The sequence below is a fragment of the Sus scrofa genome, chromosome 4 (assembly GCF_000003025.6).
Source record: "Sus scrofa isolate TJ Tabasco breed Duroc chromosome 4, Sscrofa11.1, whole genome shotgun sequence".
Lineage (NCBI taxonomy): Eukaryota > Metazoa > Chordata > Mammalia > Artiodactyla > Suidae > Sus > Sus scrofa.
Window position 1 is genome coordinate 110,240,299 of NC_010446.5, and position 27,983 is coordinate 110,268,281.

At 51.2% G+C, this 27,983-nt stretch overlaps 1 long non-coding RNA gene across 3 annotated transcripts in view; it reads left to right on the forward strand.

The window, feature by feature from the left end:
• The window catches only part of LOC102165594, a 41,882-nt gene extending 13,971 nt beyond the window's left edge, over positions 1–27,911 (forward strand). For 2 of the 3 annotated variants that reach the window (XR_002343517.1, XR_002343515.1), the window contains exons 2-3: positions 17,523–17,632; positions 24,638–27,911. This is a non-coding gene — a long non-coding RNA (uncharacterized LOC102165594). Of the gene's footprint in view, positions 1–10,962; positions 11,273–17,522; positions 17,633–24,637 lie in introns of those variants that run through there. The other variant, XR_002343516.1, reaches the window with a different exon arrangement.

The following is a 27,983-nucleotide window of genomic DNA, read 5'->3' on the forward strand; positions in this document are numbered from 1 at the left end:
AGACTTCCCACTTCTCCACTTCTGACCCAAGAGGCAAAAGGCTCGCTCTCTCTAGTGCTAGTTTGCCGTAGTCTATGGAAAGACCGCATTTGAGAGGCAGTTCCAGGAACACCTAAGAGCGTGGACTTCAGAGCCAGAGCTCAAATCCCGGTTGGGTGAACAGAGACAGATTGGTTAGCCTCGTGGTGACTCAGGTTCCCCATCTGTATGATGAAGATGATAACTGCACGCACTCCTAGGGTTGTTGAGAGGAGGGAATGGACTAAAGATGCTCTTAGAATAGTGCCTGGTACGTGGTAAGAACGATCTAAGTAGGATGACCACGGTCTGCAGATGACCCAAGAATGTTTAATTTGCTTCACGAACCCTGAAAGCAGGAGAAATAAGGTGAGCCCTTTTGTTGGACCTGATTCCAAAACCTGTGTGCATATTGGTGTGAAGTAGAAGTGACCCAGGGAGAAGGAAGTCACTTCATCAAGGGGCCCTTTGTGGCATAACAGGGACCTGTGCTCGTGGGATATGTTTAGTCATGTTCCCTTGGTTTAGGGAAAGCAGATTTCAACAAGTTGGGGAATTTGCACGAGTCAGAAGCTTTAAAGGAGACTATGGCTAAAGAGGGACAGACATCTCCAAGGACTCCAGTCCGCATTATACAATCAAGATTACCCAAGGAAGCCTGCTGGCCCTGCCACTGCCCCTTCCTCACCTACGTTTCATCTCCTTCCAAGGGCTGTCCATTTTCCATCCTTTGTCTGACTTGCCTTTCTTCCCATTCTCACATCACCTGCTCTTGCTCAGGCTGCCTTTGTCTTTCATTTGGGTTACAGCAGCAGCTTCTCAACTGGCCTTCTCATGTCAGCTCTGGTCCCTTCCAGAGTTCTCATGCCTTCCCATGCTCCTCATTCTAGCCAGAGGGATTGTCTCGAAACACAAATCTGATTGCATTTCTGTTGTCCCTACCCCGCCTCTACATCCCTAAACTCACTCGATGGCTTCCTGGTGCTTTCAGAATAAAGAAGAACCGCTTGAACCCTGAGGAGCCTGGCTCTCACCTGTCCCTTCATCTCCATCAATTCCATCTCACTTGCTCTACCCATAGGGGCCTTCAGTCCTGCATAATCACTAAGTTTCTCTGTGCCACAGGGTCTTTGTATGAGCTAGCATCTTCCTGGAAGTTTCCTCCTCTCCACTCACCCATCTCCCCCTTAAAAAAAAGCTAATAAGCAATTTTTTGGGGGGAACACTTTTAGGTTCATAGCAAAATTGAGCAGAAAGACCTCCTCCACCATCAACATCCTACACCAGTGTGTGCCTTTGCTGTCATCCATGAACGACACTGATCTATCATGAACAAGCAAAGCACATAGTTTATATTATGTTTCACTCTTTTTGTTGTACATTCTGTGAGTTTGGGAAAATGTATCTAACCTTACAGTGTTGTACACAGTATTTTCACTTTCCCAAGCATCCCTACTGGCCTACCTGTTCATCCCTTTTTCCCTCCAAACCCCTGGCGACCAGTGATTTTTTTTTTATCACCTCCATAGTTTGGCCTTTTCTAGAATGTCATAAATCTGGAATGATATAGATGTAAGCTTTTCAGGTTGGCTTCTTTTCCTTAGCAATATGCTTTTGTAGGGTCTCCCCACGCCTTTTCAGGGCTTGCTAGCTCATTTCCTTTTAGTGCCGAATAACATTCCATTGTTTGCTTGTGCCACAGTTTACGTATCTACCCACCTACTGAAGGACATCTTAGTTGCTTCCAAGGTTTGGCAATTATGAATTAAGCTGCCATAAACATTGTGTGTGCATGTGTGTGTGCGTGCACGTGTGTGCAGACAGTCTTCAACTCTTTTGGGTAAGTACCAAGGGGTACGATTGCTGGATCCTATGGCAAGAGTATGTTTAGTTTTGTAGGAAACAGCCAAGCTGTCTTCCAAAGTAGCTGGACCATTTCGTGTTTCCGCCAGCCATGTGTGAGCCCTCCCGCTGCTCCATAGCCTCACCCGCATTTGGCATTGTCAGTGGTTTTGGATTCTGGCCACATGTGTGCATGTGTGTGTGTGTGTGTATATGTATATGTATGTATATGTACATATATATATACATACACTTACATACACAGACATATATGTGTATATAAACTGTATAGTCATATTTCATTGTTGTTTTACTTTACAGTTTCCCAGTGAGTAGGAGGTTAAGCATCTTTTCAGGTGCTATTTGCTGTTTACCGTCTTGTAGTATCTTCTTTGATGAGGTGTCTGTTCAGATTGTTTGACCATTTTTAAATTAGGCTTTTTCCTTTTCCCTTTTTTATTTGGCCACACCCACAACATGCGGAAGTTCCTGGGCCAGGTATCGAACCTGTGCCACAGCAGCAACCAGAGCCACAGCAGTGGCACCACTGGATCCTTAACCAGCTGCACCACCAGAGAACTCCTTCATTCTCCCCTTTGGACCTCAGTGAATCCTTCCTGCGCATCTTTTAGATCTTAACCCAGTAATCCCTTCTTTGCCTTTTTGTGTAGATTAAAAAAAAAATCATAAATTCTTAGAGCTCTATGTAGCTCTTCTTTACAGCTTTTCATCATTGCACTTTAGTATTTATTTGTTTAATTGCTGAAATAATGTCTGTCCCCCTGAGGGGACCATGTCTGTTCTTTCTTTCTCTGGTGGCTCAGAGCATCCAGGCACTGCTACACACATACCTGTGGAGGAGGAATAAACTAATAACCTCAGTGAGTACGAAGGTGGAGCAGGAAGAATGGGGCACGTAAAGAAACCACTTTGGAAACAGAATGAGTCCGGAAATGCGAAGAGCACATATAACAATGGGAGGGGGCAGAGGGCCAAACACAAATGCCAGAAGGTACAAACCTGTAAGACCCGATGTCAGGAATACTAACGTGTAAAATGAGCCGGGGCTTACACAGATGACGGAGACCCCAGAAAGCCTATTTGAGAAAATTACTTGGAGCCAGGAAAAGATCAAGGAAGAGCCAGACCCCACACTTAGTGTGGCAGAATGAGGCATAATGTTTAATGCACAATGTGTCTCTCCCTCAAGAAGAGTGCTTCTCAAGCCAGAAAGTGTAAAAGGCCAACTCCAGGAGACGAGTGTCAAGCCCACGTTCAGTGAAGAGTGAAGAGTCGTGGTGGGAGCAAGCAGGCGCGTTGCGTGAGCTCTGGACTTGGATGAATCTCCTCAGAACTGGGAGATCTAATTGCAGAGTCACTGTCCATGATTTGTGAGAAATTTGGGAAAGGAGCCAATAGCCAGGGAAATGTGAAATGTTTTGCAGTTTTCAAGAGGGAAAGAATGTGCATTTGGGTAAATTTATTGACTTGTGACTTGCAAACTTGGCATTGACTCATGGCACAGATATGCACTAGATTTGTTATGAGGTGCCTAGAAAGTCGAATTTTATATTTTTCTACCTCAGTAGGCCAGCCTGTCAAGTCACCCGGCAGCGAGGTAGGGGCAGTGAATCACCTTGGAGGAAGTCTCTGTTCCTAGAAAAATCACACTGTTGATACTTTCCGTTGTGTAAATGTGAGGCACCCGTTAGCCTGACAATTGGATATAACGGGACATTGTCCCCTAAAGTCGAGCTTGACAAAGGCTCTTCTGCTCCATATTTCTTGGTATGAACAGCGGGGTTGCCAGAAGCAATTGGGCACATTTATAAAGGTGCAAGGAGCCTTCTGGAAGAAAAAGTCAGGATCAGTTCCTTCTCATTTGAATTCCTTCTCATTTGAATCTAGATCCTCTCTGATGGGCTGAAGTGGTCCCATCTGAATTGATGGCCAAGCCCCTCCCCCACAAAGGGGAAACTAACAGGGCGGGAGGGGGAGGGGAGGTGTGAAATGGTGACTCAACTGTCCTCCAGCACAGGGTGTGGCTGAGGCCAAAGCAACCCAGCCGAGAGGGTTTGGGGAAGGAGCCCACGTGTGGTGCATTCTCAGGGTAAGCTTGATGCCCGGGAACCCTCCAGAACCTGTGTAGAGAGCTGGGCTGCGGGCATTAGTGCATACGAGCTGGGTGGGGCCTTCTGCTTTTAGCAGTGACACGGGTGGCAGCAGCGGAGAGAGCCTGCGCCCCCCCCCCTCCACCGTGGCCCCAGCACTGCACAAACTATACAGCGACACCCAGGGAGCAGGGAGATGGAGATTTTTGCTTATTTGGTGTACGAGGCTGAACAGTGTCCCCCCACAACCCCAGCCCCACCCCATTCTTGTCCAGCTGAAACCTTAGAATGCGACCTTATTTGGGATAGGGTCCTCAAAGATGTGGTTAGTTAAGGTGAGGTCACACTAGGTTAGGGTAGGCCTCTTGTAATTCGGGTAGAGGCCCTAAAGCTAAGAAGACTGACGTCCTTGTAAGAAGAGAGGAGGACACATAAAGACCCCGGGAAGACGGCCCCGTGACCACGGAGCAGAGACTGGCGTGGTGCAGCTGCAGGTCAGGGACGCCAGGCTTGCCCGGAGACCCAGGAGTCTAGGAGCGAGGCCTGGAACAGATTCTTCCTGATTTCAGAGGTCGGGCCTCTTGACCTACGAGAGAATCCGTTTTTGTTGTTAGAAGCCACCAAGTTTGTGGTAGTTGGTTACAGCAGTCCTAGAAACAAATGGATTCTGCCACGTTCTGAAACATAAAAAAAGGATGTAACTCTTACTTGAATCCCCATCTGGTAAAGCAAGTTACACAAGTTACAGCTTATTAAACAGCTGTCTTATCTGGTTGATAATCAAGAAAATGCAGAACTGAAAACACCTCATGATATTTTTATGGCTAAACCAGAGAAATGTAGGTTAGATGCTAATACAAGTATGAGGGCTGGCAGCTAGCTTAACACGCATCTGGATGGATGGATTGATGCTGACCTGCAGAAGACAGCGGGTCTCTGTCCTTCTGCAGTGACGTGGATGCGACTTTGTGTTCTTATCAAATGTGTAAGTAATACACAGTTAGCGGGGGTCATATGATAGGTAACAGATCTCATACTCAATCCGGATAGCTGGAATGGTGAAGCCCAAACCCCAAGATGACATTTTATGGGGGGGGGAATGTCGCGTTAAATCTTTAGCTTCCAAAAACATTAATTGCAAGAATGAACCAGAGGGGACCTGGATTGAGAACAACTTGTGGGGTAATTTCTATAGATTTGTAGATGATGCTAGTTTAAAAGGAGGCAGCAATGTGACTTGATTCCTCAAAAAGGTAACAGAATTTTAGATGGCATTGATATAGATGTACTAATTACAACAAACTCATTAATCAAGTTCCTCACCAATAGATTAAAATGATTTTAGCATATGTCATCAAAATGTTTCCTGGGGAGTTCCCTCTGTGGCACAGTGGGTTAAGGATCTGGCATTGCTGCAGCTGTGGTGTTGGTTGCAGCTGCAGAAATGTTTCCTGGTAAGATCAGATGATTAACAAGTAGCTTTGATACATAGGCATAATGGAGTAGATTGACGAGGGGGAGGAAGGCAGTATCCAGGAAAATGTTTAGCGTATATTAAATGAAATATATTAATTTAGCATATATTATATGAAATGAGCAGCCTCAGGATTCCAAACTGATCTTTCCCAGTATTGCCCTTCCACGCTGAGGAGTCAGAGGAGCTGAAGCAGATCAGGCAGGGGCTGTGGACAGACCAGTGCCCCTCGCCATCAAGGAAAAGCAGCGACAGTGCAGAACTGTGAGAGTGCTCCAGGCCTGCGGGACCTCTGAGCATCCCTCGCTTCTGCCTTCTCCCGCAAATGCTCTTGTAGCCCGTGCCAACTGCGAGGCATACAGCTCAGCTGGATTGATATCATGCAAATCACACATTGGAAAGACTGTCTTTTAACTTTTCATTCAGATATAATATTAAACTTATCAAAAAAACTTGCAGAGTTCCCCTTGTGGCTCGGCAGCAATGAACCTGACTAGTATCCATGAGGACGCAGGTTCAAACCCTCGCCTTTCTCAGTGGGTTAAGTATCTGGCTTTGCCGTGAGCTGTGGTGTAGGTTGCAGATGAGACTTGGATCTGGCGTTGCTGTGGCTGTGGTGTAGGCTGGCAGCTGCAGCTCCAATTTGACCCCCAACCCGGGAACTTCCAGATGCTGCAGACGCAGCCCTAAAAAGCAAAAAACAGGCAAACAAAAACTAAAGAAACAAAAACTTTTTGCCAAAAGAATTCTTGTTTACCTTTCACCAGCTTTCCCAAATGTTAACATCTGACGCAGGCATGGTACAATGATCAAAACCAGAAAAAGGTCCTTGATCTTATTAACTCATTTGCAGATGCTATTGAAGTTCAGTGATTGTTTCACTAACCTCCCTTTTCTCTTCCGGAACCGGAGCCAGGTTCCCACACAGCAGTTAGCTGTCCTGGCTCCTTGGTCTCCTTCAATCTGGGTCAGTTCATCAGTTTTCTGAAAGATATTTGAGGGTAAATTTGACAAACCAAAACATATCTAGAATGGCGAGGGTCTGAAAGGCAGGAACCCCGGGGAACCCTTGCCAGAAATGGCAACTGTCAGCCTAGAGGGGGGCCTGTTAAGGGGCCGTGTTAGCTGTCGTTAAAGTTGCCTTCAAACACTGGAGGACCTTCGTGCAGAAGATGGCATAGGTTTAGTCAGCACTGCCTCAGGACTAGAAATAGAACCTAGAGGTGGCATCACCACTAGGAAGATTGCAGCTTGGCTCTGTGCAGCACATTCTGTGAGTTAGAACTAACCATCTCCCGGCCCCCGCAGCCCTGAGCTGGATCAGGGCAGACAGATAGGCTTGAATCACAAGAAGCCAGGTAGAGGCAGGTCATGGGTGGGGCCGCAGAGCAGGAAGAGCTGTGGGGCAGCTGGCCAGGGCCCCACATGACTCACACGACTGGGGCTGTCAGCTCAGGGGAGGGAGCAGAGCAGACAGAGGCTTGATTGGCAGGCCGGGCGGAGAAGAGAACGCCTCCTCCACCAGCTTTGCTGCCAAAGTCCACTATTGATAGAGAACTTGGGGCTTTGCCCACAGCTCTACCTGCGGCCATCTGTCCAGTCTGTCTAGTCGGTCCACTCTTCCAAGCTCTCTGACCTCTCAGCAAAGGGAGGGTCCCTGGAGGGGCAGAATTCATGTTCTTGGGTCAGGGAGTTCTGAGTTGGGAGAAAAAGCCCAGGGACCCCTCTCAGGGTTTATTGATGTGCGCTGGGGGCTGAAATGGTGCCAGGTCCTAGCATGGATGCCAGTCTGGGCAGTTCCTATAGCTGGAGGTTTGGCCAGGATCCGTAATGTTAATCGTATCTATTTGAAATGCTGAAAACGAAGCCAACTAAACGGCAGCAAGGAAGAGCAATGAGCTAATGCTTAAGTAAGGTCTGACATTTCTATGCTTCAAAACCAATCAGTAGTTGAGATTTTCAGCCAAGTGAGCTCAGCCAACACTGAGTTCATCAACATCCTCATAAGAAAGTCCTAAGAGTCTCATGACAGTGCGGCTGTCCTGCTGTGGCCGCATCCTCCTATCTGGCCGCAGATCTTGGGGTCTGTCCTGGCATCCATCCCTTCATCATCTGACCCTCCACCCACCATTTAGACCTTCAACACTTGTCTAACTTCCACTACATACTGGACACGGGGCATGAGCATGAAAAACATCACCTTTCCGGCTCTCAAGATGCTTACTGTTTAGCGGCAGGTGGGAGGATGAGGTAACAAAGCAATGAAGCGGTCACTGGGGGAAGCGCAGGCTTCAGCTAAGGAATTTAGGTTTCCATTTAAAACTCACCCAAGTGAGCAATTTCTAAGATGATTCAAAGTCATCTGTAAGGAATATGGAAAAGTTATTTGAACTTCCACAAGTAGGTTCAGCTTTTGTGTGAGTCACGAGAGATTCTTGGGATTGCAATCCGGTTCAGTGAAATTCAATGTCATAAATACGGATTGTGCACCAACAAGGAGGAAGGGCATCACCGCCCCAACCCCTCCCCTTGACAGACCCAAGATCATGAGAACCTCTCGGATGAGCTGACCTAATCCCACCTGAGGACCACTAGTGGGAAAGGCCACCAAGAGCTGTCACCAGGAGGGCAGGGGTCTGTGAAGAGGTGACTTGACTATCACCCCTCTCCTGTGTGTTCCAAGAGTGAAGCTTTCCTGACTGCTGAGCATGACACTGAGAGCACGGCCGGGTCCTTCCTTGGAAAATACCATGGCCTGGGCAGGGATCTGAATGCTTGGCACCATTGTGGCTGTAAATTTGGTGGGACGATCTGAGATTGCTGGCCAGTGCTCATGGTCATCAAAGGAGCTGAGTTCTAGATGCTTCTCTGTCGCTCCCTGGCTATCTGAGTTGGCTCGTCTCCACCCATAAACCGGGGTCATTACAATTCCCTTCTCAACGGAGTTGTTTAGCGGCTTAAAGACTAGATTGAGAAACTATGTGAGAAGGCACTCTGTTACTAGAACAGGAGTGTGTTTCAGGAACCAGCTCCGGCCAGCATTTTCACATCCTTAGATGGGTCATCAAGCGTCACCTCCTACTAATTTTCACTTTGACCTTGGGTGAGGAAAATTGTGGACAGAACATTAAGTCATCAATTGTTTTGCCCAATTTTAGATAGTAGCATTCTTTGCTTTTTCTTTTCTTTGAACCCACCATTTCTAAGCCTAACTTGAATGTAAAATGACATAACACAATGTACCTTATGGGGTGATTATAAAAATTAAACGAGGCATCAAGGGTCTACCGGGAGGCAGGGGCTGGCCAGCCTTCGCAGGTGAAATCAGTCCTTACTTGCCTCCCAGCTGGCTCCATCTTTCGTTTTGCCAAGGACCTGCTGAGTGGTACTCAAAAACAGATAGGAAGAGCTACCACGAACTGCGCACTTACTAGAAGCGAGCACGGCATTATGTGCCTTTCTTGGTGTTATTTCATTTAATTCTCATCATAGCCCTAGGGGACATGTGCCATTCCCATTCCCATTTGACAGAAAGGAACTAGGAGCACAGCGAAGTTAAGGAACTCAGCCCAGGTCACACAGCTGGTAAATAAGAGAGCTGGTCTACGCGTCCATGCATTCCATTCCTACAGCCCTTGCTCCTGAGTGCTGATTTCTGCCGCTTGGTTACTGGGCTGGAGACACAAATTCGGTACCAACTCAGCTTGAAAGCAGCTGATAGCACTGAAATATATGTTACTTCTGATCTGTGCTATAAACCTTGACCAAATGTGGCTTCGTTTCACCTGCCTTTCTCTGCCTATCTAAATCATCTCGAGCGTGTATTTCATTCCGTCCCTTAATTTGTTTATACCGCTCACCTTAAGTCAGGAGTAATTTGACTTTTTACAGTTGAATAGTGCTAAATGATTCACATGTCTGAAAGGGAAAGAGAGAGACAAACAAGTTTAACATAGTATCATGTATCATAAATAGTAGTCTGGGTCCAGCTGGACAGAAAAAAGATTGGGCTAAATCGAGAGGGGGAAAAAAGGGGGAGAATTCCCTTTAGAGTAACAAATTTAGAAACTAATATTTTGCCCCTGGGAGGCACAGGGCAAAATAAGAACTCCCCATATCAAAGAAGCCTGGGAATAGCACGGTAGGAAACAGAAACATCAGTCTGATACAAGAAAGGAAAGACAGATAAGCAGCCAGGAAACGGGGGTCACCGTGGAAATGCGAGAAGAAGAATGGGGCCCAGAAGCTCAAGGGAAGGGAGCTCTCAGGCCAAGGACCTGTGTGCGAGGGGGATTTATTTGAAGGGGCTCTGCCTGCTCTTTGCCCTGGTGCCGGAGACAGGAAGTATCCTGGTTTTCCTAAAAGCTGGGGTGAACTATCCCACGTTTATGCTTTGGAAGTTGATCAGGCATGTGCTCCTTGATGAGGCCCAGGATGTACAGACGAACCAGAGGTCTCATATGCCCTCAGGAAGCTTGCTGCCCCCTGGGCCAGACCGAGTGGCAGGCCTGTGATGGCCATGCTGTGTAATGGATGCTTTTATGGACCTGGGAAAAGAGGAGGCCAGTCCAGGTCCAGGGAAGATGATATCTGGGCTGCAACTTGGAGAATAACCTGGTATTTTCCAAGTGGGTGGCATTGAGTGTCATGGCTCCTGGCAAGGGAAACTTCATCTGCAGAGACACTGGAATCTGAGCTCGTTTGGCAAGTCTGGGAAAGTATGCTGTTGGGTACGGCTGGAGCAGGGGGCCTGTGTGGGAACACGGTGAGAGATGGGCTGGACGGGGGAGGGCAGAAGTCAGATCACAGATTATAGCTTTTAGCTTATCCTAAAGATGCCTCTCGTCTTTGATGGTTTGCCAAGAACCCTGACCAGAGCAGACTTGGCCTGCCTGTGCTACTGTGCTCAGGGCAGTACTTCACAGTATTTTTCAAGCTATAGGTCACAACCCACCCGTGGATAATGAATTTTTTAAAAATAATAAAATAGACTGAAGTGGTGCCTTTTGCATGCATGATTTGCGTTCTTAAAAAAATGTCTCATCTGTCATGAACTGTTGCTTTTGTAAAGTGTAAGATGACAGTAAAAATTAACTCCTAGAAAAAGGAGCGTGCTCTTGGATGAAACAGCAATGTCAAATTGCTCTAAAAGTTTTTTAAAACACCCACTTTTTAAAAAGCAGCTCTAGGGAGGTATAATTCGTGTAATACGCAATTCACCCGTTTACAGAGTACATTTTCAGTATATTCCCAGGGTTATGCCACCCACAGCACAACCTTTTTTCTTTCTTCCTTTTTTTTTTTTTTTTTTTGTCTTTTTGCCTTTTTCTAGGGCCGCTCCTGGGGCATATGGAGGTTCCCAGGCAGGGGTCGAATCAGAGCTGTAGCTGCCGGCCTACACCAGAGCCACAGCAACGTGGGATCTGAGCCGCGTCTGCAACCTACACCACAGCTCACGGCAACGCTGGATCCTTAACCCGCTGAGCAAGGGCAGGGATCAAAGCCGCAACTTCATGGTTCCTAGTCGGATTCGTTAACCACTGCGCCACGACGGGAACTCCAAGCTGGACCAATTTCTGAACATTCTTGTTGCTCTTAAAAGAGGCTTCTACTCTTTAGCAGTTAATCCCCTTTTTCCCCCAGACCCCTCCTCCCAGCCCTTGGCAATCACTAATCTACTTTCTGTCTTTATAGATCTGCCTACTCCGGTCTTTCCATATCAATGGAATCCTGTAGTAATGTGCTCTTCTGTCGTTAGCATCATGCGTTCAAGGTACATCCAAGTCGTAGCATGGATCCGTACTTCATTTCTTTTTATGGCCAAAGAGTAAGTATTCCATCATTTGAATAGACCACGTTTTATGTATCCATTCATCCGGGGAGAGACATTTGGGTTGTTTCCATCTTTGGGCTCTTATGCATGACGTTGCTTTGAACATTCAGGCACAGGTTTCTGTGTGAAGGTGTGTTCTGATTTCTCTTGGGCATTTACACCGAGGAGTGGAATTGCTGGGTCCCGTAACTCCATGTGTGGCTTTTACGGGAAGCGCTGTCCTGTTTTCCAGAGCAGCTGGACCCTTTGACATTCTCCATAGCCGTGTACGGTGTTCCAATTTCCCCACGTTCTCAACACCACTTGTTACGATAGCCATCCTGGTGGGTATAAAGTGATATCTCCTTGTGGTTTGTGTTTGCATTTCCCTGAGAGTTAAAAAGTCAGGCATCTTTGTATGGGCTGTACACTTGGTCTTCGCTTCTGCCCTTATCTCCTGCCCGGCTGGTGATGCGCAGTTCTCAGACCACACTTCAAGTAGCTGGACTGGAAACGGAGTGTATCACCCGGAGGGAGGTTAAGTGTTATTTCAGAAAACTTTTGCTTCAGTCCCATGTGTTCGGCGTTGAGATAATAAAATGTACTTGTACTTCATACTGTTGCAAACCCTTCCTGACATCCATCCTCATCTAGAGTGACACAGGCCATCCTTGAAGCAGGACCTTGTCCTTCCAAACATCACTCAACGGCCACATGCCATTGCCTGAGCCCTGAGAAAATCTGACAGGCAGCTTCAAAATCTGAAACTAATAAAAAAGGGTTTAAGTCCCAAACCAATTTAATTACGAAAATAGACCCACTGTTTTGAACTTAGTGAAACAGTTCAAAAAAATTGTTTAAAGGCTATTTCCGTTGTGTTTTAACGTTCCATTAATTTGAGAAGAGTTTTTAAAAACTTGACTTTATCCCATGAAAATGGGATTGCTTAAAAGAGTTGGTTTTCTCTGAGATATAACCAGAGGCAGATTTTGCCTGGGTCTGCTCTCGGTGGGGACAGAGGTACACGCCAGTCGTGTGTACGTGTGTTCACGTCTTCAGGTACACGGGTGCACGTGCAAATCCCTTTGCTTTCATGGATGCTGCTGCTCACCCTGTTTGTTGCAGCATTATTCACAACAGCCAAGGGGGGGAAGCAACCCAAGTGCCCACGGAAGGATAGGTGGGTTGAAAAAATGTGATGTATAAAAAAGAAAATGTGTCATATAGAGCCCTTCCCCCAGAGGAGACTCTGGCCAGAAGGTACCATCTAAGAACCAGGAAGAGGGAGAGTCCTCGCCAGACGCCACACCTCTTGGTGTCTTGGTCTTGGACTTTCACTCTCCACAACTGTGGGAGATAAACGTCTGTTGTTTATGTTGTAAAAATGTGCTATATAGATACAATGGAATGTTATTCCGCCTTGAACATAAGGAAATCCTGTCACGTGCTGCAACATGGGTGAGACTTGAAGACCTTCTGCGAAATGACATAAGCCAGTCACGAAAAAGACAAATACGATAGGGTTCGCCTGAAAGGACATATCCAAAGGAGTGGACACAAAGTAGAATGATGACAGCCAGGGCAGAGGGGAACAGGGACCGGGGAGTTGTTACTCCATGGGTACAAGTCTCATTTTTGCAAGATGAAAAATTCTAAAGATCTGTTGCACAACAGTGTGAAAATACTTAATACGGCTGAACTGTACACGTAAAGATTAAGATGGTAGGGAGTTCCCGTGTGGCACAGCAGGTTAAGGATCTAGCATTGCCACAGCTGTGGTGCGAGCTGCGACGGCGGGGCGGATTCACTCCCTGGCTGGGGAACTTCCACATTGCTGCTGGTGCAGGCAAAAGAAAAAAAAAAAAAGGTTAAGATGGTAAATTTTATGTCATGTATTTTTTTCTTTTTACCACCATCTAAAATTTAAAAAACTTTAAAGATGACCCCACTTGGAAGCTATACCATGTAACAGATAGAACTTGGGTGTTGGATTGACGAATCTGGATTTAAACCCTCTTCAGAGCTGGGCGACTTGTGTGAGCCATGTCAAGCCTTGATCCTTGAGTGCTCGCAGCAGGGAAATAGCTAGTTCTTAGTGCCAGCAGGAGGGGGAGCTGGGAGCAAAGTGCCTGGCAGAAATTGAGGGGGATCTGTGAGAAGAGTGCAACCTGCAGTGCCCTCCCAGTGCCCTCCTGTCTGTCTGTCTGTCTGTCCTCTGGCCTAAGGGGAGCCGGTTTGCAGAGCTGTGGAGGTATGCCCTGGAGCTCCCCTGCAACCACCACGAGCCCCTCTCTAGAGACAACCTCCAGCCACTTAAGCGATGTTATACCCTCTGCAAATAGGACTTTTTGCTCCCTGGGAAATTCTCCGGAGCTCCGAGGGACCCAGCCCTAGGGTTCCTCATGAGAGTCTTTGACCAGCTCAGCCTGGTCTCCACCTCACAGCCGGCAGCCACAGACAAGTTGTGGGATTTTAGGTGTGTTCCATGAGGAGCAGTGGGGACTTTCTGTACCCAGGAAAACTCCCCAGCCAGTCAGGCCCTCATCTCTTGGCTCATGGCTTTGCTCTCATAAAACACACGCATTCCTGAGATCATACTAATACGCTTACAGTGAAATAACTTTACAGTTCCTAAGAGGATTCGCATGCAGAATATCTGTGCGACCTTAACACAGACTGTGAGGCTGGGTTATCACCTCTGCTTTTAGAAATGAAAATTTTAATGAGCACCTACTCTAGGTCAGGCCATTGTCTAGGCTCTTTCTCCCAAGTTATCTTCCTCTGTTTCATAAGTGGCCCAGAAAGGGCTTGGAGCCAGATCTTCCATGCCTGGTGCTTTTCTCAGAGCACTTCGGCTGCCTTCTGAGTCATTGGTGAACCATCGGGCCCCTGCAGAGAGCAGGTTTTACTGGGGCAAAGGGCACAGTAGCAAGTACCTGAAAGAGGCAGGCCTGCCAAAGGGAGGAGGGAGGAGACAGGGGAGGTGAGATGTGGGGCCTCAGGAGTGGAACCCAGAACTACAATGGTCTGGACGCTAGGCCAGCCTGGCAGGCCCTGGTTCTCTCTGCTCAGACCCTCTTCCCAACCCCTCCCGAACCCCTCCCGAATCTGGCTGGGGAGGCAGGCAGATCTGTCTCCTCTTCTAAGCCTCAGCTTCCCCCATCAGTGCAATGGAGACGGTAAGATGAGCCAGCTCCCAGGCAGCTGGAATGGTTCAGAGCAATGATGGACATGAATTGCCCGTCACGGCGCCGGCGCACGGAAAAGAACTCAGTACAAGCTGTCCCAGTGCTTCAGCCCCACTCTCTGCAGACTCCTACCTCTGGAGCCCCCTAAGTCCCTCTTTTCTCACCCAATCCTGCTCCACCCGAACCCCCATCCCTCGAAAAAGCCGCAAGGAATTGCATAAGACCTAGAGAGACCGCTGGGCTGGGACAGGAGCTGGTGGTGACAGAGAGCCCCTGCCATCTCCCCTCCTCCTGGAGGACAGGCTGATCCTCAGGGACTAAATCAAACACCCTTCTTCCTGTTTACTTGTTGGCATCCTGGCATTTAACTCGGCCCAAGGGAGAGAAGCTGCGGGTTCAGCCTTAGTGGCAGCAGAGACCCTGGGCTGGGAAAGCCACCGGTCCAGGTCTCCCAGTGGGGTCGTCCTATCCCACAGACAGGCTCGGAGCAGGGGACCTTGAGAGCTGGTGGCGGCGGGGGGCCTGGCAGGCCTTGCTGGGCTCACCCCACCCAGGGGGCACTCTACACAAGCTCTGTCCCACGGGGCTTCCGGCACCCTCCTGTCAGTGGGATGTCTCAGGGGAGGTCATCCCTCCTTCGAAGTCCTGCCCTGTCCCTAGCCCCCTCTCCCAGGCCCTCTGTCTTGGAATTTTCTCATCCTGTGAGGGAGTGTCCCACTGTCGCTGTCTTGCTTCTTGAGGAGATGCTTAACTCATAACCCTCTCCACTGTTAGGTCCCTTCACCAAGAAGGTGGCTTCCTCTGGAGGTAGCGTAACACAACAGGAAGCACGTGGGCTTTGCAGCCAGTGGGCTGGTGTTCGATCCCCAGCCACACAATTTACTCAAAGTCCTTTGACTCCTTGGAACTTCAGGTCCCCACACCTACAGTGACTCAGACGACACTTCCTCCAGAAGGTTACCGTGGAGATGAAATTAGATGGCACGTTTCAGTACCTAACACCCCGGATACTACAAAAATGCTCAATAAATACTCTCATCCAACTTCTTCAGAGGGAGCATCATAGGCCATAGCTTAGTCAATCAGCCAGTTAGCATCCTGTTCCTTTCAGAGCGTTACTTGGTGCTGTTGAAGTGATTAGAAGAGGGAGGAGATATTATCTCAGCCCTGGAGAAATTGTCAAATGGATGCGGGAAGCCATAATACGCGCCCTCTACTAGCAAACCAAGATGGTGTCACCAACGCCACCCCTGGGTCCTGAGACATTGGGAGGTCACCACTGCTGCTCCCAGGGGGTCCTGCCAGCCCAGCTGCAAGGCATTGCTTTTTGGTAAGAAGTGGAGGCAGCAACCCTCACTTAGGGCACTCTACTCTTTTGTTCAAGAGGAATTCCCCAGATGGGCCTGATAACTACCAAAGGCCCTTCCCTGAAATGCAGCTATGATTTCAGGAGGATTTTGGCTATGTCTATGGAAGGCAGAGTTGCAACTTTGCAAACCAGGCTGCTATGGACAATTGCGTTCTCCCTAAGGAAGGGACAAGCCTGATGAAGGGCTGTGGCAGTTTTCTCCTCTGGATCCCTGGGCTAGGGGTGGGGGCCCTGGTGTCCGTGGCATAAGGGCCGGAAACTGATGACTGTTTTGTGAGGGGCTGTGTGAGACTCTGGGCACCAGGGCAGCTGCTATGGGACGCAGGTGACAAAACGAGGCACCAAGGGGGGAAATGCCAGCATCTCTGATGGCTACTATATCTATATCTTGCCCTCCTGGAATATCTTGTGTGAAGTAATTGCTGGTACGTAGAAAAGCTGTTAATGGCAGAGTAGCCAAGGAAGCAGAACAGGGACCAAACCAGCCAGGTTTCAGGCCAGCCACTGAACTTCCCTGACTTAGTGGCCTTGTCCACAAAATGAAGACACTGAGCCCCTGTCCCAGACCGTGCGTGTAGGGCCCTTAGAACAGGGCCTGTGTTCTACGTACATGTTAACATTTTTTGTTGTTTCTTTGTTTTTGGACAAGCTTGCAGCATACGGAAGCCCCTGGGCCAGGGATCAAATCCGAGCTGCCGCTGTGACTTTTGCCACAGCTGCAGTCATAGGGGATCCTTAACCCACTGCACCATAGCAGAACTCCTCAACTGCTCTTTTTTTAGCCACCAAAAGTATTTGCCTTTTGTTGAATTCTCTCAGGTTTTCTCGGTTTGCAATGATATCATCAGTGAATAATGAAAAACTGGCCAGTTTTCTTTTCATTATCCTGCTTTCTATTTCCCTGTCCTGCCTTATCTCCTGTTGTAGACCCTTTGGGGAATGGTGAGAACCATACCGAATTTTCGAGCAGCAGCTATGGGAAGGCTGCACGTGAGACGAGAGTGGCCAGAAGCAGAGCGATAGCTTGGAAGCCGTCGCAGTGAGTTAGGCGAGATGTGATGTAGACTCAGCTGTGGGTAAGACCCTCGAAAACAAGAGGGCGACAGGCCTCCAGCCAAGAGACACTTTAGAATAAGGGTCAGCTGGATTTGATGGTGATCCTGAGCATAAAAACAAATGACTAAAACTAGCCATCAAGGCAATTCTATTATAATGTATTCAGCTGAAAAGAAGAGAGGAAAAATTCATAATCTCACTTTATGATGAGTTTGGAGACAAAGGATTTAGAAGTTTACAAATTTATTTTCTACTGTATCGCCACCGCTTGTCACAAGTTAGCCATTTCCAAAATACTTTACAATTCATTAATGTTTGTTTCTTTTTCTTTTTCTTTTTTTTTTCTTTTGCTTTTTTAGGGCCACACTCGTGGCATGTGGAGGTTCCTAGGCCAGGAGTCGAATCAGAGCTACAGCTGCCCGCCTACACCACAGCCACAGCAACCCAGGATCTGAGCCGTGTCTGCGACCTACACCACAGCTCGTGGCAATACCAGATCCTTAATCCACTGAGCAAGGCAAGGGATCGAACCCACAACCTCATGGTTCCTAGTCGGGGTTCATTTCTGCTGCGCCATGATGGGAACTCCCTGTAAAATTGTTTCTAATTTACCAAGCAATCTCACACATTTGGCCTTATTTTGCCTTCACAGAATCCCTACGGCCAATATTACTGAAGCATCAGATGTGAGGCATTATAATATAGTGGTGAAAAACATGGCACTGGTGTTTGAAACCTGGCTTCCTAGCTGTGTGACCTCTGGTAAGTCACTTAACCTCTCTGTGCTTCAATTCTGCCTCTATAAAATGGAGGCCATAGCACCATCTCTGTCACAGTGTTGCTTAGTGACGTGGTAGGTACTTCTCACTGTGACTAGAGGAAGTTTAGGGCTTGCAAATGTGCTCCCTTTCTTGCCGGACCTTCTTCGATGCTCCTGCAGGTTACACTGCCAGGAAGCAAGGACTGTCCTGTAACTCTGTACCTCGTGAGTCGGCCCCCATTGGAAGCCCTGGTTCAGTCAGGGGAGTGGCGCTCCCCTGGATGGTGAGGCTGGAGGCTCCACGGGGTCTCGCTGGGCCCTGAGGCTGGGCAGGGGCTCGGTTTCCACGCCCTGGGCCCGCAGCAGCCTCTCTGGTTAGGGGGCCATAGACCTTCTGGTGCTGTTAAGTAATTAGTCCCGGGGAACAGGCCTAAGCCAGACCTGCCCTGGACAAACAGGACATGCCTTTTGGGAACAGGACAGGCCCTGGCCCTTGAGGAAACCTCTTCCCCCTCAACACAGAACACACACAATCCACAGCAGATTCTGCTCCGGGGCCTGTTTTTCTCGGTCACAGCGCCGAGGCGTGAACCCAGGGAGGACGAAGACCGAGGGAGTGGACGGCAGACCCCGCCCAGCACTTGCGGGGCGCTGCCAGAGCTCGTGATGACAGGAAGACAGGGCCGGGGGAGGCTGCGGGGAAGGAGAGGACCTTGGGACGCAGAGGTTTGGGGAGCGATCTGAAGGGGTGTCTGGGGAGCGCGGGTGGGGAAGAGGGGCAGGAAAGGTGTGTGTGAGTAGAGGCGGCAAGGGCTGGGCCGGGGGCAGGCAGGCCCGGGAGGCGCTCTCTGGCTGCAGTGGAAAATCCCCATCGGAGGCAAAAATTCCATTCAACACATATTTATGGCACCTACTCAGTGCAAGCAAGAGGGCCGGGCTGAGTCCCCCCAGCATGGCCCTGTCCTGGCACCCCAGCGTGGCTAACGGAGTGACCTCACGGGCCACTGGAGCAGTGGAGGGCCCTAGAGAGGGTGCAGGAGCCGGGCGGGGCGCTGAAGACTGCTTGGCTCTGAGCAGCGCCTCAGCACCGGGGGACCTGAGCTCAGGTAGCCAGCTGGGGCCCCACCCGCTGGCAGAGACCTGCTGAGTCACAGAACCCTGGGGGCTACGGCTCAGGCTGAGGCGGGGTGGGGAGTGGGGGTGGGAAACAGGGGTGCGGAAGCTGCTCCCACAGCACAGCGTGGGGCAGGCAGGCCCGAGAAGAGGCATCGACAAGCACTCAAGTAAAGGGCCCCTTCCTTCCTCCCTCCAGTCTCTGCTCCAAAGCTGAGGATGCTGGGACCAGGGGCCAGGGGAAGGGGGGGATGTGGGGTTGTGGGGGAGCAGCGGACGGGGAGGGAGCGCCATCAGCCCCACCTGTCTGTTTCAATTCTTTCCTTTTCTCCACATCCTCGCGGTCCCACCGTGTCTCCAACCCACTCCTGGCCTCACTCAACTGCTGCCACGTGGCCCTATTTTGCCACAGGGGTCCCTGGCCCACTGTGGGTACACTGGCCCTACCCTCTCATGCCCCACTGTCCCAGTGCTCATGGCCCAAAGGCCAGAAGTACCACTAGAACATTCTTCAGGACTAAGTTCAGGCTTCCGGTCCCCTTGCCCCCAGGCCTTCCACGGCAGGCCCCCCGAGACCCTGGATGGGCAGCGGCTGTACCCAGACAAAGTGACCCACAGAGGTTATGGTGAACGTCAAAAACATCCTCCTCTGCCTGAACACTAGCCTGCCTGGTGAGAGCAGCCCTCTGGGGCCATCCCCCAGGAAGTGGCACCCCAAAAGGTCAATGCAGAAGTGGGCTACTGCTGTGGTGCTACCCCAAGGACGCCTGGAGCTTGCAGAGCTCTTTACAGCTTGCAAAGCACTGTCACGGCTGATGTGTACAGAAACCCCAGCACAGCGATCCCATTGCACAGATGAGGACACTGAGGCTCCCGGGTGTTAAGCGCCCAGCCCAAGCTTGGCAGCTAAGTGGTAAGACCTGCGCTTGAACGCAGGCCTGTCACATTCTGGGCCCCACCTGCTTTACATTAGACCAAGATCCTCTCTCCCTCTTCACTCAACATCAAGTCCAGATGATGGGCTGGCGACGCCCTCCCCATCCAAGGCAATCCCTCCTGCTTCTTTCCATCCCCGCTTCCACCACGTGGCAGGGACTTCCTCCTCAGGCCTCCTCCAGTTACCCTCGTCCTGGTGAGCCCCTGCCCTTTGCCTAGAAGGTCCTTTCCCATTTGCTTCTCAAAGCCAGTCACCGCTCTTGCTTTAAGAAATGCCACCTTCTCTGTGAAGCCCTCCTGGTCATGACTGAGCAGAGCCAGCCTCTGTCTGGGGGCCCCACGTCTCTCTGCCCTGGACCTCTCTGCGCTGTAATGTTGACCTTCCACGTGAAAATTGACCATCTGTGCATCTGTGCCCTCCACCCACCCCACTGGCACAGGGACACGGCTCCTCTTTCTCTTCGATGGCTGTGAGCAGAGGGACGAAGGAGGGAGGGTTGGCAGATCAGGGAGTCTGGTCTCGTGTCATTAAGAAAGAGCTTGCATCAGGAGGGCACCCTGTCATCCTGAGAGAATGGAGAAGCCGAGGCCAGGAGAAAGAGTGACTTCACTGGCCCCTGAGCCACCGAGGGTCACATGTCCTCATTTCTGGCCCTCCCCCTGAGGACATTACTCAGCCACCCCTCAGCTCCACCCACTCCTCTTGCTTTATGAAGGGAGGGGACAGCTGGTGGAGTCATCTTTCCTGCCTCAGTCCTTTTTTTCCACTGTGCATGGAATCCCCCTAAAGCCACCTTCCCCTGACCCCTGTCCCTGTCCCCGGCCCTCAGAGGGGCCCCCTGGGGTTCTCCCTCAGACATCCCTTCCACCCTCAGATGGAACCAGGGGAGCAGCCCAGCCTGAACCAGGGACCCCCTCCGACCTTGGGGCCCTATGTTTAATGAGGACAGTGACATCACCAGTTCTCCTGTCCCCGCTCCCTTGAGCCAAGGGCCCACACCCCAGCGATCCCTCAACAGAGCCAGCCCGCTCCCGTGGGGGGCCCTCAGAACACAGCTCCAGGGACCCCCAAGACAAAGCTACCCCAGCTTGTCGTCCAGACTTGCTGGATGTCAGAAGTGTGGTCTGAGCAGCCTCAGACAGCACCCCCCACCCCTGCACCTCCATGCTCCCCACCCCCACCCTGGGGCTCTACCATCAGAATCCATTCCTCTGATGAAGCCCAGGCCGGCAGCTACCTTCCTGGGAAGGCAGGCTGCTCCTGGTTGGTTATTTACATCTGTTCGAGGCACAGGTTGGCAGCGATGGAACATACTAGAAAGGGCGGGTCTGGAGGCAGGCACAGGCCCCTGGGCCTGGCATCAGGACCAAGATGGCCCTGGGATTCAGGCTGGGAGAGCTGGAAGCCCAGGCAGTGTTGATCTGAAAGAGGAAGGAAACGAAAGCTTGACCTCCCAGTCCTAGCTTGGGGTACCCCTGTAGGCTAGGACCCAGGGCAGGGCCAGGACACAGCAAGGTTGGCACTGGAGGGGTTAACTGGGGCTGCCCAGCCTCTGTGCAGAAAGAGGCTGCCAAACTCAAACCCCTGCTTTCTGGGTGGAAGCAGAGGTGGAAGCAAGGCTGGCCGGGGGGCATCTCAAGCCATCACCCCCGCCCCACCCCCAGCCTCCCGCCCCCACCCTTCCTTGAATCCTCGTCCCAGTCCCGGCAAGCCGCTGGGGCTGGCACAGGGTGCAGGCCACTGACTCATCCACAAGAATGACAGCCTCCCCAACCGCACTGGCACCAGTCGCATCTGTGCTTTGCGCCTGCTCAGCCCTCCAGCCAAACCGGAGGGGAAGATGACCGTCGGGCCCGGGGAGGGGGAGGGCTGGGGGGGGGGGGAGGCTGCCCCTTGCTGGTCCCAGCTGCTCAGGGCACGCATCCTAGAATTCTTCCAGGACGTAGGACACTGCTTCTCGACTGACACCTCCTAACTGCTCTCCATGCCACTCCTGTGGCTGGAGGGAGCCTCTCCGAAGCAATCATGGCCACGCAGGCGGTCCTGCTTAAAGCCTGTCCATAGCTGCCTCTGGCCCTGGCCTTGCTCTGCAGCCCAGTGTTCAGGAAGCCCGTGGCGAGCTGGTCAGAGTGTGATCCGCCTCACCTACATGCCTCTCTCCGCTTTTCCTCTGCTCCATCCGCCCAGCTGCTCATTGTCCTCCGACAAGGCTCTGCGCTGCTGCCGGCCTTTGTTCATGCTGTTCCCACCCCTGGGAATGCTTTGCCCTTCCTTCCCGGTCTGGCTCTTACATCCTTAAAGGTTCTGCTCTCCTGGTCTTTCCTGACCTTTCAGCAGCAGCGTAAGGGGCTTCCTACCAGCCCCTCAAAGGGTGGGTAGGAGCAGCGGCCCAGCAGGCTCTGGAGTCTGACTCTGCTGATTCTACTCCTGGCATTGGCCTCAGCTGAGACTTTCCCCCTAAGTCCTGGTCTTCTCATCTGTAAAATGGGCTAACAATGCTGCCTGTACTGTGCTCAGCACAGAGCCTGGCTGAGAGCAGCGCCCAGAGAAAGGCAGCTGCTCCCACCTAGACCTGGGAGAGCAGCGCCCTGCCCAGGAGACAGTGGGTAGGTCCCTCCCCGTCGGCTGCTCCCTTCCAGGCTCTATAACAAGGATGGGCCCACATACCTCAGTGGGTTCGTGGGTGGGAGGGGTCTCCAGGGCCATGCCCAGCCTCTGTGGCCAGGCCACCAGGCTCAGAAAGCACATGCTCAGCTCCAGGTCCTGATCAGCCACCGAGAAGAAGAAAGACAGGACGATGCGGCGGCCCAGCAGCTCATCCCCTTAAACGTCCTCCCTTCTGCCCAGGTGCCATGTTCCTAGCCCCTGCCCCTGCCCCTCTGTCCTGCCCTGTCCTCCCTCCCCTTGGTGTCCCAGCAGCTGGTCTCTTTTCTCCACTGGGCACGTTTCCCTGCCTTCCTTCCTTTTGCCGGTTGAAACTGGGCCCATGCGGGAGTGGGGGCCGCCGTGGCCGTATTGGCTTGATGTCTCGGGGTCTTACTGGCAAAGGCCAAAGTGTTCCCTGACCATCTGGATCCCTTAAAGCCGTTGTCTAGCTCTGGAGGAAGGGGCTCTCCTCTTGCACCCCACCTCACCCCCACAGTCCATGGTCCTCCGAGCAGGGGAGTTGGGGTGGGGAGGAAATGGACAGGGGGCACAGCACACAACAGGGCTGTATCTGAGGCTCAGCTTTCCACTGACCAGCTGGGTAGCTCTGTGTTGACTCCCCCCCACCAGGATGGATGCACGATGCTTTACCAACAGCAAGGGTGCGTGTGCACGAGAGGCACGACCATGACTCTGCAGGGCGGCTCTGTTAGGAGGCCTGAAGGACAGAAGGGGAGTCCATCCCCTCTGTGCTCCGAACCAGCTGAAATGGACCTGCCCAGCCTGCCTGAAGGGATAGAACAGAGCCAGGCAGCAGGGGACACTGCCCAGACGGAGGTCACAGGATCAGGACAACACTGGGAGCTCTTGTCCCCAGAGGCAGACCCAACTCTTGTCCCCAGAGGCAGACCCAAGAAGATACAATCTTTTAATTACATGCTCAGGCTTCCTGGGCTGCTGGCCAGGGTGCACTCAGCCCTCAGCCTCCTCTACCAGCCCAGCAGAAACACTGCCTCTCTCTGCCCGACCCTCTTGGGAAAGGGGGTCCAGGGACCCCACGACAAAGGAGAGGAGGCAGCAGACTGGCCGGGGCTGGACTTGGCGCTCTGGTCTCTGGGGGGGTGGGCGGGGGTGAGGGAAGAGCAACGGGGTCCAGATCAGCTCAGCCATCTCCTCGCAGTGCACCCACTTGAGCGCTGCCAGGACCTGGATGCGGCAGGGGTGGGAGCGGCATCTCTGCCACCCCAGGATATCCAAACACTCAGGTCCAGATTCTCGGAAGGCCAACTCACGGGCCTGCTGTGCCCAGGCAGGTACAAAGTGTGGGAAGCAGCCTTGCCTAAGACAACGGGGAGGGTGGGCTCTATGGGGAAAGGACTAAAGAGGGGGCTGTCCTCTCCCGTCCAGGGTACTCGGAAGGTTGGTTTGTTAGTTTGTTTGTTGCTTTTTAGGGCTGCGCGTGTGGCATATGGAAGTTCCCGGGCTAGAGGTCGAATTGGAGCTACAGCTGCCAGCCTACACCACAGCCGCAGCAACCAGGGATCTGAGCCCCATCTGTGACCTACTCCAGAGCTCCCAGCAATGCCGGATCCTTAACCACAGAGTGGGGCCGGGGATCGGACCGGCATCCTTGTGGATAGATACTAGTTGGGTTCATGACTGCTGAGCCACAACAGGAACTCCACTCTGAAGGTTTTTTATGTGCTGTTTTTGCTGGGTGGAAAAAAAAAAAAAAAAAAAAAAAAAAGCATCAGGCTTGTCCAGTTTGCAACCCCTTCAGCTGGTTTCCTTTCCTCTCCCAAGGATCCCAGCCTCCATGCCACCAGCCCCCGGAGTCCAGGGGAGCAGGAGCGCCTCCCTGGTGGGCTCCAGGGGGTGGGGCCCCGCCTGCCAGAGGAGCGTACCTGTGCGGTGTCTCTTTAAGTCAAGCAACAACGGGGATATGTGTAATTTTTAACCCCTGTTTTGCTAGTGAAGGCCCAGCGTCTAAGTGAGAGATGATTTCACACACATTGCAGAATTTTGCTGTTGAGGCCTTGCTGCGTCTCTCCGGAAACTTAGGAGGTCAACTTGGATTTGTAGAGCAGTTTTGAGGGCTTTCCCATATCAAAGCACATCTAATCCCTTGGCTTACAGAGGGAAAGTCTGGGATGCAGAGAGAGTGAGGCCTCCTCTCGAACCTGGGAGAACCAGAACTGGGGGCCAGGTCTCCCTACTCAAGTTCTATACTCGGTTTATCTCAACTAGCCAGGCCGGCCCTGCATGGATGCCGCCCCCATGGGCACTGATCCTCTTCCCCTTCCTGCTCAAGGTCCCAGCCTTTGCAGAGCTCCCCAGCAGGAAGAGAGGACAGCAGGGGAGAGCATTTGCTTGGTGCCCACCTCTACAAGCCACGGAGGCCCTGACCAGGAGGAAGCTGGGCAGCTCCCCTACCAGTGAAGCCCAAATCTCAGCCTAGGGCCTACCCAAGACAGCTCACTCTGCGCAGAGGAAAGGCCTCAGCCGCTGGCCAGCTTAGCCTCCCATCCCCGGCTCCAGCCAGCAACATACTAGAGTAGTAGGTGAGTACATATCTTGGAGCCCTTCATCCTGGGTTCAAACCCCAGCTCAGCTCCCTGGCGGTTGTGTGTTTTGGGGCAAGGTCCTCACCTCTCTGGGTCTCAGCTGTGTCACCTGTAAAGTGAGGACGGGAATATAGTACGTTCGCCATAGGAGACTCATGAGAAGTATCTGAGTTAGTACATCTGCTGAAGATAGTGCCTGACACACGGCAAGAGCTATGTAAGTAGTTGATTTCTTATTACCGTTATTGTAATTAGTATTATTTTGTGACCGACGAGAGACCATGTATAGCGGAACAGACAAAACCGTAATGGCCTTGGAGAGGTTCTGTGAAAGGAAGGCAAGGGGCCTGTTACGCAAGGAGGGACTGTCACCCTCCATGGGCGGGTGGCTCACCAAGGGCCTTACATCAGGTGGAAACTGCCATTAATAGTAGTTCCCTCTTAGGCGAGTCACAAACCCGCAGAGCACGAGGGGGTGAGAAATTTTACTATTGTGGGAGTGAGAAATGTTACTACTGGGCAGAATTCCATTTTTAGAACGTGGGAAGTTATTTTGAGCCGAGGGTTGATGTTTGTTATTTTTTTTAATAGCCTTTGCACTCTAACAATGCACACACATAGGGGCTCTGAAGAGAAACCAGGACACAGCGGGGAGCCCTGCTACGCCTCTGGGGTTGCTAGGCAACCCCTCTGGCCTCCCACCCCAGCCGAGGCCTACTGGAGAGCCAAGGGTGGGGTCCACGGACCCCTCCTACCCTTGGTCACAAGTGCCACGGCTCATCAGATGGCTCTGGGATTCTCTCAAGGGCATCTAGAAAAGGCACCCCCCTTTTCTGTTCAACCTGAGCAGTGTCTAATTAGGCAGGCACATTAGCGGGGAAGAGCATTTTGTACAGCTAGAGCTACGGCTCACTTTCTAAAGCTATCTTAGTTTCCTGTGGTTGCTGGAACAAGTTATCACGAACTTAGTGGCTTCAAACAACAGAAATTGACCCTCTCGTAGTCCTGGAGGCCAAAAGTCCAAAATCAGTATCAAGGTGGGCCCCATTCCAGGTGTCCCTAGGGCTAGGCTCCCTCCAGAGTCTTGAAGGGAGAATCTGTCCCTTGCCTCTCACAGCTTCTCATGGTTGCCAGCATCCCTTGGCTTGTGGCTGGCTCTGTGGTCTCATTGGCTTCTCCTCTTCCATCTGTGTCACATCTCCTTCTGCATTTCTTGTAGGGACTCCTGTGATTGCATTTAGAACCTGCCTGGATAATGCAAAAGCATCCCTCCAGCTGAGGGTTCTTTTCTTTTTTTTTCCTTTTTTGGCTGCCCCACGGCATATGGAGTTGTGGGGCCGGGGATCAGATCCGAGCTGCAGTTGCGACCTATGCTACAGCTGCAGCAATGCCAGCTCCTTAACCCACTGTCCTGGGCTTGGGATTGAACCTGCATCCCGATGCTGCAGAGACGGCACAGGTCCCCCCGTTACACCACTGTGGGAACTCCGGGATCCTTAATCTTGCATCTGCTAACAGCTTTTTTCCATATAAAGTAACATTTATAGAGTTCACAAGATGAGGATCTGATACTTTTGAGGGTCATTACTCAGCCTGCTCTCCAAGTCAATGTCTTCCTCCAATGACATCAAACAGCAGGTCAGCCCTCCGCCCCAGCGTGGTGCCCTATCACTCTCTCCCTGGCAGTATTCGCCAGGGTAAGAACAACAGAGCACACAGCACTGATCTGAAGCCCTGGCCATCCTGGAGGCGTCTTGTGTGGACCTAAAAACAGACCAGGCCTAGAACTTCTGGAAGGAGGGTGGGTACTGGGCTATACACTTAAGCAATGACAGCTCCCTTGAGGCCTCCAGTTACCACCACAAAAGAACCATAAAAATCCAATAAAGAAAATGGAAAATATAGAAAATGCTAATCCTTCAGAATCCCAGACTCTAATAAAAAACTTCTTGTATAAAGTGATCTTCCTTTTAGATCTTTTTTTATCCTGATGGAACCATATAGTTATAACTTGAAAAAAGCAGGAGTGGGATTATGTGACTCTTCTTTGATCTGGTCTTTTTCAATAATGATATCTTTGGGTGTTGTTTATGGCAGTTCCCGTAGCATTTCCTCCATCTTTCCAAAGGCTGCTGAGGATGGACCATGAGTAGTTACCCCACTGCTGGATGTTTGAGTTGTTTCTAATTTTTCAGCTGAAACAAATGTGGCGAGATAATTTAGTGAGGTGTTTAATATCTGACTTGCCCATGTTGTTACAGGAGACTCACGGAGATCGGAGGCGTTTTGCTCTCTCCTTCACACACCCCTCCAACTCACCCCAAAGCAAGCAAGTGAAAAAAGTCAGGGCTTTCCTAGCTCCCAGGAAAAACAGGCCTTTGTTTTCCAAGGCTGAGCCTCACAGAGACAGGAACCGGATTGTCAGAGAGGGGGAGGGGCTCTGTGTTTGTGGGAAACTTCCACTGCAAGCACACAAACATCTCCTCTCCAACTTAGACAATGGAGGGAATGTGTTTGCTCTTGTGGCAGAAAAGCAGGGGCTGTGTGGAATTCAGGTATGGTTTGATCCAGAGGGTCTCACGATCATCAGGCTCTGGTTGCGTTTTTCTGTGGTTCTTTTGGCTCGGTCCTGCTCTGTGGGTTAGCTTTGACTACAGAATCATTTTCTTCCTTGCAGTGAAAGACCTAGAGCTGTTTAGGGCCCACATTCCTCATGTCATAATCCATAAAAAAAGAAAAATCTCTGTCCTAGGCTCTGTCCAGCAAGACTCCTGAGATGCACCCTGAATGGCCCAGTTTAGGTAACATGTTCGCCAGTCAGACAGTTACTGTGGTGGGGAGAGGGACTGTCCTGTCCGTTTACTCTAGGTCATGTGCCCTTCCCCCTCTGGGGTTTCCCCAGATTTAACCCTCTGGGGATAGAGGAGCACGGGCTTTCGCCAAAGTCAGGGGATTTTTTTGTGTGTGTGGGTTTTTAGGGCCGCACCCATGGCATATGGAGGTTTCCAGGCTAGGGGTCAAATTGGAGCTGCAGCTGCCGGCCTACACCACAGCCACAGCAACGCAGGATCTGAGCCGTGTCTTCAACCTACA